General features: G+C 44.8%; 2 protein-coding genes across 3 annotated transcripts in view; both read right to left on the reverse strand.

Annotated features, from left to right (window-relative positions):
• map3k3 (mitogen-activated protein kinase kinase kinase 3) overlaps window positions 1–5965 on the reverse strand; it is a 24508-nt gene extending 18543 nt beyond the window's left edge. For both annotated transcript variants that reach the window (XM_062533097.1, XM_062533096.1), the window contains exon 1: window positions 4440–5965. The gene's annotated coding sequence lies outside the window, so the exon portion shown is untranslated. The remainder of the gene's footprint in view (window positions 1–4439) is intronic.
• Window positions 5966–6947: 982 nt separating this feature from the next.
• Window positions 6948–10000, reverse strand: part of limd2 (LIM domain containing 2) — a 15774-nt gene continuing 12721 nt past the window's right edge. The window contains exon 4 of the mRNA XM_062533098.1: window positions 6948–10000. This exon is cut by the window's right edge and continues 1383 nt beyond it. The gene's annotated coding sequence lies outside the window, so the exon portion shown is untranslated.

Consider the following 10000-nt stretch of genomic DNA (forward strand, 5'->3'; position numbering starts at 1 on the left):
GTTTCCTTACAGCTGCTCAGACAGGTAGCTTGATCCATGAAACCCTCAATCCCCCATGTCTTAGTCTCCTCATAAACATGACAAGGGCAATATTTAGGCATGAAAAAATGCCTGCTGCATACCACAGGGTGTGCAGTGGAGGAAAAGCCTCCTCATCTTACCCAGTTACAATCACTTCTCCACCATGAGGAACATGATGAACATGTAATGCAATTCCTACTCATTTAACAGCATGCTTTTTTAGCTGCAATGACACAAAGATGGGCTTGCTTTTTTTGTACGCTTAAACGAGTTGAGACACAAACAGACGTTGGACTTGACCCTAATTCGCATGCTTGGAGGGAGAGAGTGGGTCACTGGTAACGTCATTACCTGCCTCTGGTTCACCTCTCCTGTCCGTCTGATCAATAAACTCTGCTTATTGATCCGATTAGAGCGAGAGGATACACAAACCAGACACCACAGCTGACACTGGCCAGCGAGGGGGGGGGGGGGGGGGGGGGGGGCGGGGGGGTGAACGAGGCTGACAGGACGAGGAGTGGAATAATTGACCTCAAGGGTCACACTCTTCCGTAAGTACACAGAGACCTCATGGGTACAGTTTTGGGGGAGGGGGGTTCTGTCACACGATGCAATATTTACAGGGGTGACAAGAAAGCAACACTAGGCATGCTGATGGACAGTCCAGCAGGCACATGATGGACAGTGGAGAGCATGAATCAGCATTCATTGGTGTGAGGACACAGAGTCTGGAGTGTGTGTCTGGCTAGACACTGTTGCAACACCTGCAGCTCTGGCTAATAATCACCCTCAGGAATTCCAGGCACGTCGACATCTCCCCCCCCCCCGCCCACCCCCCCCCCTTCTGCCCTCCTCGGCTCCCCTGCCGTGGACACTGGATCGCTCCTTAGGCGATGTCAGAGTACGGAGTGTGCACGAAACCACGCCAACTCACACACACACACACACCTTTCAGCGTTAAAGGACCTTTCTCACCCTCTCCCACTCCCTCCCTGCCTCTCCTCATCAACGTAAACACCTGCGGGTGCAAAGCAGTCTCAGGGGGCGCTGTGGTGCAACAGGCTCCTGCACTGGTGCCACATATGGGTCCAGGGTGCCCACGGGGTGCTGGGGTTGAGTCCGGCCTGGGTCAGCTCCAGATCCTACCCCATCTCTCTCCCACTCATGTCCTGTCACTCTCTCACTGCCCTTAGTGCCCTATCCCAATAAGGGCAAACATGGTGTAAAAGTGTACTTAATAGAAGTGCCCCCAGCCCAGTCCTTATAGTATTTGACCTGCTCTCATCAAAGCCCTGGCATGTAAGGGCTCTATAAAGGAGGCCACCGCGCCTGTTGATATGATTGGGGCACGGCCGTGTGGATGATGTCACCTCAGCCATTAAACCAGCTCTTGTTAAACATGGACGACCATTTCAATCTCTCGATGCAGTTTTCATTCAATAAAGCTTTTTTTAGGATTAACGTGACAGCAACATTACTCCCAACGCTCTTGTGCACACACACATAAAACAATCTCTCTCTCATTTCATCTCCCGGGCCTCTCTCCCGTTCACACACTCATCTGTCTGCGCTCTCCTGACTTTAATTACCTTCCCGAAAGAATGTGGGGAGAATTTTTTTGGCGGGAAATGCCGTGAGCCGAGGTGGGCCAGGCCTCCGTCCGCCGCGCCGCTTTATTTTCACTGTCTCCCCTTTCCAGCACCAACCGGAATCACGCGGATCTCGCCGGGTCCGGCCCCCGCTCCGCTACCTACCCGCTCCACCAACACCTCCCCTACCTTCCCTCTCTCACTGCCTGTATTTTTCTGTGTTGTTTTTCTTCAGGTGTTTAGTCTACTGCTCCTTTTCCCAGCCCGGTGTGCCTCTGGCGGGCCCTCTCTCCGTGGGTACATATGGTGGAGCTTAGACGCCGGCGCAACCCAAGCCCTGGCTGGCGGAGGTGCCCGGGCCCTGGAGCGGCCTCGTGTGTGAGAGGGCCCTGCGTGACCCGCGCTGGAGGGGGAGAAAAACTGCTAAAAGTCAACAGCTGCTCTGGCCCAGAACGAGGGGTCTGCGTGCACACACAAGGGGCCCTGGCCTGCATGGCCAACTGTTGCTGGATCACGGGATAAGAGGGGCTCTGGTGGTGGGCTGTTTGGTCGTGTGCCACAGGGACCCTCATCATGCCAAACCCCCAACAATGCCCACTTTAACACATGGCCTCGACTCAAAGGGCCAGCAAAGAGACACAAAGATGAGGAGTGAAACATAGAAACAAATAAAATTACGTAAAACTGAAAAACAATCACACATGGAAAAAAGCACAGGCAATATGAAACATGCTAAATGAAGCCACTATCTGACCCCACCAAATATTTATAGATAGTCAGAGAGTATATGTATATATCATCTAAATAACAAAAAATATAATCTCTAGCTCATTTCAGAACATGGTGCCTTGCTTCAACTGCAAGACTGCAAAAAGATGATTTTATTACGGTTGCTATGGAGCTATTACAGTAAAAAATAAGCAAGGGCATACACTAGATTCAAATGCAGTGGGTATTTAAGTTGCCATACAGTATTTCAAAGAAAAGTCAGGACACAAGATTGTCCTACAGTACATGGTTCGCTTGTGCTGCTCTGAAGAACCATGTTCTGAACCATGTTCCCTGGTGTACTCAGAGTGTACACACATCTCATATTCATTCATATTCAGTCATCAGAAATATTCACTACCGATAACAACCTACTTAATGCCACTTTCCCTCGTCACTGTGGAAGGATTCAACACAAACACAATTTCACACCTCTGTCAGAATGCAGATTCTGTGAGGAAACAGTGCATCTTTTGCACACTGGGATGAACAATATTTTAAGACGCTACAAGACATTGAAGGAACTTGTTCAATGAACAAGTCACAAGTTCAAAACAACACCCTCTCATGGATATCTGGACCTGCCACAAAACAAGACTTTGATGAAAGGCTTTATTGTCTCCCTTTCATTCAATCTAACCTGACACCACAAATTAGCACCCAGCCTAGTTATCCTCAGGCTGAGCTGCTTTCACTGAAAAAGTGTTTACAACATGGCCATGTTGCTTCCTCTGGAAGAAGCAAGGCCACGGAAAACAGGTCATGAGTGGCTGGGCCTTCTCAAACATGAGTCAGTGAGGTGAGCTCCTACTAGCTGAGTTCAAATGGATAGGAACGGCAAGGCTTTTGTTTAGCTCCATGCTAAATATATACACTGTAGTGAACCTATGCCCAAGGAACGAGGTTTAACAGCAAAGACAAACTTGAATCCGTTTTATGACAGCATTCTAACAAGGTCACTGAAATGACCACTGTGGCTCAGTAAGGAATAGAGGATCTGCTCAACAAAGACATGTTTTAGAAGATTATTTTGTTAGACCGCGTGCTATTGGATAATCAGATATCTGCATGCTGATGTATCAATCATTCATGCTCCAGGTTCTCTGTCATAGTACGGATTTAAGAAGGAGCAGAATTCTCACAAAGCAAATGTATTTTCAAAGGCTGTCGTCCACTAACAAAACAGAAAAGCAACAGTTTAATACAGCACAAAGATGCTACTTCTGTATAATAGGCCACAGAGAGGTGTAGATTAGGAAGCACTATACGAATGTTATGAATGCCTATTTACAAAGTAATGATGCAAAAGACAACAATGGGCTTCATGTACTATTACCAGTATATTAACATAACCAATAGATGAAAGAAAACCATGCATGCTATATGTAATGCTACATTTACAACAGTCTAATTACATGGGTATATTGGGCCAATCACAACTCTACTGTGTCTCATCATCCAGCCATAGAACCTGACACTAAAGAATATTGGTTGGATTTTATACAAACCTGAAAGACCCAATATACAAATTGAGACAAATTAAACAAATCAGTGTAGGTGTGATGGTACTAAACTCCATGTGGTTCACCACAGAACAGATTTAGAAGAAATGACCCAGTCATGATGCTGACTCACTGGGCTCACTGGTCTCCAAGGCACCTGACAAGAAAGCCCCCTGTCCAAAGTGGGAAATATTCCACTGTGAATTCAGGGACCATGCAAACCACTTAGGGATGGCAGAGGCTACTATCATGACCTTTGTTTCTAAGACAGAACACAGACAACAGAGTATACACAACACAGACCAGAGGCCACAGGCAAATGGCCTACTGATGATGGCAAATGATAATGGCTGTACGATGGCGACGATAATGTTCATTCACCTGAGGCCATCAATTTGCGTAAGTGCTTGGAACACATAGAACCCAAAAGCTATGATGGCGTATTGACAGTGTGGTTCGAACCCCTCTATCCACAGCCACCTGCAGGTGTTCATCTCGTCACAGACACTATATGTTGGTTATAAAACCTTGCCCAGGTAGCCATACATTTCGAACTCACCTTGGATGGTTCCTTTAAAAAAGGAAGTGGTCTCGCGTGCGACCCTCCTCCGTTCCAATGACTGCAGATACAAAGGGTTCGTCTGACAGGCACGGTTCAACGGGCAAGCTTCAGTAATTCAGGACTTCTTACACCCTTGAGAGTTCCATGGCATATTTTAGAATTCCCCGGGCGAAAAATGAAGCGCTAGGTCTACTGTCCCGTGTGCCATGGCTGGGGCTTTCGAGCCCCTCGGGCTGTCATCCGAGATTTGCGCACAATCAAAATCACAGATTTTGATATTCAATACTCTAGCTACATAGGCTAGGTGTCTTGTTGGTCGGCTTAGCCTACATGTACGTATTTGTCACATTAGAGTAACTGTTGTATATGTGAATGGATCAAAAGTTCGATACATTGTATTTTGAGCTCAATGAACAAACAAATCCAAGCCTGTCTTCATCCCCAATTGTTTTCCATAAAGGGAGATGTCCGTTGGTATTTCATTGTAGGCCTATCATAACTACTGCCAGGAATGCAAAAAGTAAACAAAAGCTCTAATGTTGCATAAACATATAGGCCTATGAACAGAGATCTATTAAAAAAAAATTACCTAAGACAAAAATGCAGCAGTCATCATGTTGCTTTCATGAAATCCATCTGTAACAGTTCACTGGAGGAAAGGGAACGAAGCGATTTCCGTGATTTTGATGGCTTCTTTTCCTGCTAACTTTGCAGATTTCCCCCCATCGGTCTGCTCAAGTTCTTGGCGCTAATGCTCTGCTATTTTCTCCCAGTTTTAATGGCAAACTGGCGCTCGTTGTCTTCAATCGCGCAACAATGCGATATTTTGAAGTGCAGACAAATGAAAGTACGATTCTATCTCATGTTACAGTAGCCTACGGACAACAAATAAGTCGCCAGTTCAGCTGTTAGCTCCAGAGCAACAATCTCGGGTCGGAGTAGCGAATGCATTCTACCGAACTGATAAGTGGACACAATCAACGTTGACCACGCAAAATGAACATGGTAACAAAATATCAGTATTGGGCATATCGACCCCCATTGCAAGAAGACAAATCCATCTTATTTCATTTGACGGCTAGTCTGTGAGAAGTTCGAGGTCCGTCTGTCCTTTCCGTGGCAAAGTCTAATGCGTGTTTCGGCAAGGTAAAACTCAACAAAAGTGAGACACACCCGCTTTTCTCTGGCAAAGGAAGTTATAAAGGTGTATCACGTTAGTAAACGGAGACCCAGAGTTAAGATATTCCATGTGATCGTGTCTTCATGGTCAACAGCACAAAGTTATATGATACTTGAACATTGTGAATTTCCTGACTGAAAAAGCAATCCGTCACCGGAACCCATTTCTCCGCTTCTCAATGCAAAAAAGTAACGGTATCTTGTTTTCAGAACCACCGTAAGTAAAATCCACTTAGTCTGTACAATAATTATCTAAAAACACACCGGCCCGACGGCCCAGATGATAGCTTTGTTCATCAAAGTGGATGACATCTAAAACATCGCCGAGTTTCACGGGAACGCGCTCCTCCTTTCGATTCCGTGACTGCGCGCATCATGGCGCGCGGCTACGGGCTTGCGTTTTGGTAAATGCCCATAGCTTAGCCTACGTCTGTGACGTAGCCTTGCCTTGCTTTGAAAATGCGTCTTAAAGCCAATCATAAAACCAATGAAAAAATCAGGGAGTTTATACACAACATCCATAATAACTGTCCCAGTTCCTTAGTTCTGCCTTGTCAATTTGGGACTGGCTGTCTGACACTGTGGCAGTGTTATAATGCACTGTTACCTTCAGCTCAATAAAATGATTGATATCGCTGTCTCATGTATTTGACAGTGTCATTCGCTGTTTGCCTGTTATCATTTTTATTTTTGTTCATATTATTATCTTTGAAGTGCTCCAGTTCAGCTATACGCGAATGTGGACCATTACCATCCCTGAGCATGTGTGTAGTGTGTGTGCGCGTTTATAAGTATCCGCTACCCTCGCACAAGGCGAGCGTCTGCTGTCACCTGGCTGCCCTTGCTCTTGAAGACTGCATGTATGCCTTTTCTATAACACCTTTAAACTCGCTCTACGGTTCTTGACAGGCGGATGGTCGTGAGGGCAGATGGACTGCAGTGTGTAGCTAATCCCTTTGTAGTGGTCTCTCTGCGGGGGATGATCTATGCTTCGGTGTCGTGCACCTGTCCACTCCCCACCTGAAAACTGTCCAAATATCTCACATCACACATTTCAACACGCAGGCCATTCATTTGTGCACTCTACAAAGGGACAACACTTATTATAGTCTACAATCAACTAACTAAAAAAATACCTTTCAGATTTGCACACAAGAAACATAGTCTGATTTGTCTGGAGAGGTAACAGTACATAAATATTTGTGTGAAGTTACCAAAAGATAACAGCTAGGCCAGTGTGTAATTCCCATAGTCTATTAACTGCCGTTATGACATTAGCAGAAACCACATAACTAGTTGACAGGGGATGGGAGAAAAAAAGACATATTTTCGACACACAACTGGTTCACACCAGCATATTTATTCTTTCATTTTCTCCAAAAGCGTGTAAAAAATGAAAATAAAAAAGAGGGCAACATGATCTCAGAAGAATGCGGTATAAAGACAAGTCAAATGACACATGTTCATCATTGTGTTCTACAAGGCTGAACTTGAGTGATGATGGAGCTAAATGAACAAAGAGAGAAGGGGGTGGGGGGGCAGATCCTCCTTTCGCCTTAAGGCCACCATTTCCCACATGTCAAGTTTATGCAGTGAAAATGTACATTTCGTGTTCAACAGTAGGCCTACATCATTATTATGCAATCTTATCATTTGATTTCATTTTCACATTTTGATCTGGTTGAACTTGCTCAGATATCTCAAAGCCCTTTCGTCTGAATGCTTTTATCCAAAGCATTTCAATATTTTTTCCCAACAGTATAGAGACCTGCACTTAACGTTCAAGTTCAGCCAGGGCCTCTCCCAGTACTGCAGTTTGCATTCAGATGAGCATTTTAATACATTTATGTTTTTTGAAAAAAAAAAATGTGATTGTTTATTGAAACAGCAGAAGCAGGAGGGATCAAAGCAAATCTGATTGTGTACAAATAAGGACATGGGCCCACCACTCACAGACATATCTACAGTACGCCTACAAACAATCAGGGGCTTTTTTTGTAAACAACAAAAAGAAACGACTTAAATGTGGACTTGGTTGCACATGCCAGGAACTTAATGATGGAGGAGAAATTTAGTTTCATTCTAAGGCCTTGTGGATATAGGCTAATTCCTTTACTTTCTGGAGCTTGCCTTGTGTTTCTCACAGCGCATTCAGTTTCACAGTAGTCTCTTATTTAACAAAAGGCTATGCCATTACCTGTCTTAATATCTAAATGGCTCAATTCATTTCTTAGCCCATTTTATAACATCCAAAAAAAAGCAATGGCTTTCGAGAGCACTTCCATGACTTTATAAGAAAATCAAAGAAAATGGACATCTGTTGCACTAGACTAACGCTTAGGTCCTAAGGACTCTGACGTCATTTGGCCGAAATGAGGCCGCCTGATCTGCACACATTTATACTTTTTTTTTTTTTTTTAACTCTGTAAAGCTTTTCAACACTCTTCTCACCTTCTCCCTCCACCAGGGGGAGCTGCCTCCTCAAATTGGAGAGCACAGACCAACTGGTCACAACCATAGACATACAAAGAACAGAACCCTCCTCTTATGTCTATGGTCACAACGCGCAAGTCACAAATCCTGCTCTGAAACCCATGCACTTTTTTTTTTTTTTTTTTTTGAAAGAAAAGCATGTATGAGTCACTTGCAGGATGTCGTTGGCCAGGTGCAGAGTTAACAAGCAGGCATGCAAAAGGGGGACACCGGTTTAGGGGGCGGATTCCCTGACCGTTGGTCTACTGTCTCTAGCCACCTCTCTCTCTGTTCCACGGCACTCTGCACATGCACACTCTCACCCACAGCACGACACAAGGTGGCACACAAACTCACGTCACTGGTGAAGGGGGACTTTATTACAGATGGGAAATAAGAATAGAAGCTGTGTCAAGGCAAGGCAAAGGATTGACAAATGGGAACTTTTGTGTTGATAATGGGATGATAAGACAATTCAGTGAGGTCACAAAGTGGCAAAAAAACAAAACAAACAAACAAACAAACACACAAAACAAACAGCAGGGCAGGTCATAGGATGTGAGGACAGGTTTTCACAAAGAGGAACTAATGGCAAGGGCAATGTTACGGAACAATCCATGCTGAACACTGGGCCAGTCCCATATATCCTCTATCTACATTAGACATGAGTGATCACAGCACGAGGACATGGTAACCTGGGCAGGAAGAAGATCAGACATCTAGAAGCAAACACACACCACCGCCACTGCAATCTTTCTTTTTTTTTTTTTTTTTTTTTAAACCCAAAGTTTCCATCAAAGACAAAAACTGAAGAAAAGAGAACTCTAAATGAAGTGACAACCGTCCAAGCACAACCTCAAAGCCCTACTGTTTCCTGAGCGGGCTGCTGGAGATCTAAAGAACGCAGTACAAGGATGAAATCTCTTGTACTCAAAACACCTCTTTTCAGACTTTTTTTTTTTTGAGAAGGGGGGGGGGGGGGGGGGAGTGGCGCAAACAGGAAGAACACTTAACGGCAGGAAGTGGCACAGTGGGGAGAGTGGTTTGAGGGCGGGGGGGAGGGGGGCTGAGGGTCACACCGTGCAATGCCATTTCCTGCAAGAAGCTTCCCTGTGAATCTCAAGTCTTCCCTGCCACACAAGCTTGGTCCCACACAATGAACACACATACAGTACATTACAGTACATTCGCTATGTGTAAGCTACACCAATGTACAAAAAAGGTATTTTTGAGCAGATGTATCTTGTGCAAATGTCAAAACTCAAAACGATAAAAATTAAAAAGAATTAAAAACATACACATCCTAAGAACCCAACATGAACACAAACCTCTACATGCACACATACAGCACACCGAGTAGCTCAACTCAGCGATGAAAGCAACCCAGTAAACCACCAAACCCATATGTGAAAGGGTAAGCGCAAGATATGACTTCAGGGCCTGTTAACGTTGCTCAGAGGGACAGCCAGAGAGGGAGAATGGGGGTGCCAGTGTCGGCTTTTGCTTGGCCAGGCTTTAAACCAGTGTGAGTCTAGTCTGGTGACCTGGTGGCGTGGTGACTTAAGAGTGTGGACGGACCTACTGAGCGTGATCCTCAATGATAGCAGAGATCAATACAGACATACATCACATTTTACAGTGAACTCGTACAGAAAAACAAAAAATAAATCTCACAACATAATGATTATCTGGACTGCAATGTTTATCGGAACAGAAGACAAATAACTGAGTAAATTATGTGAAAACGTACAATCAAAACAGACAGAAAATAATAAACCCACATCCAGACAACGGAGTAAATGCCAAAGGAACATTTAAGGTCAACTTGCTCAAGTGCCTCTCATTGGGATCTCAGTGAAAGCAATGGCACCTTCTCCTTTTGTGCATTGTAGCAAGCGTTTCCCACT

Source organism: Sardina pilchardus, chromosome 3, assembly GCF_963854185.1.
Source record: "Sardina pilchardus chromosome 3, fSarPil1.1, whole genome shotgun sequence".
In the NCBI taxonomy this organism is placed as follows: Eukaryota; Metazoa; Chordata; class Actinopteri; order Clupeiformes; family Clupeidae; genus Sardina; species Sardina pilchardus.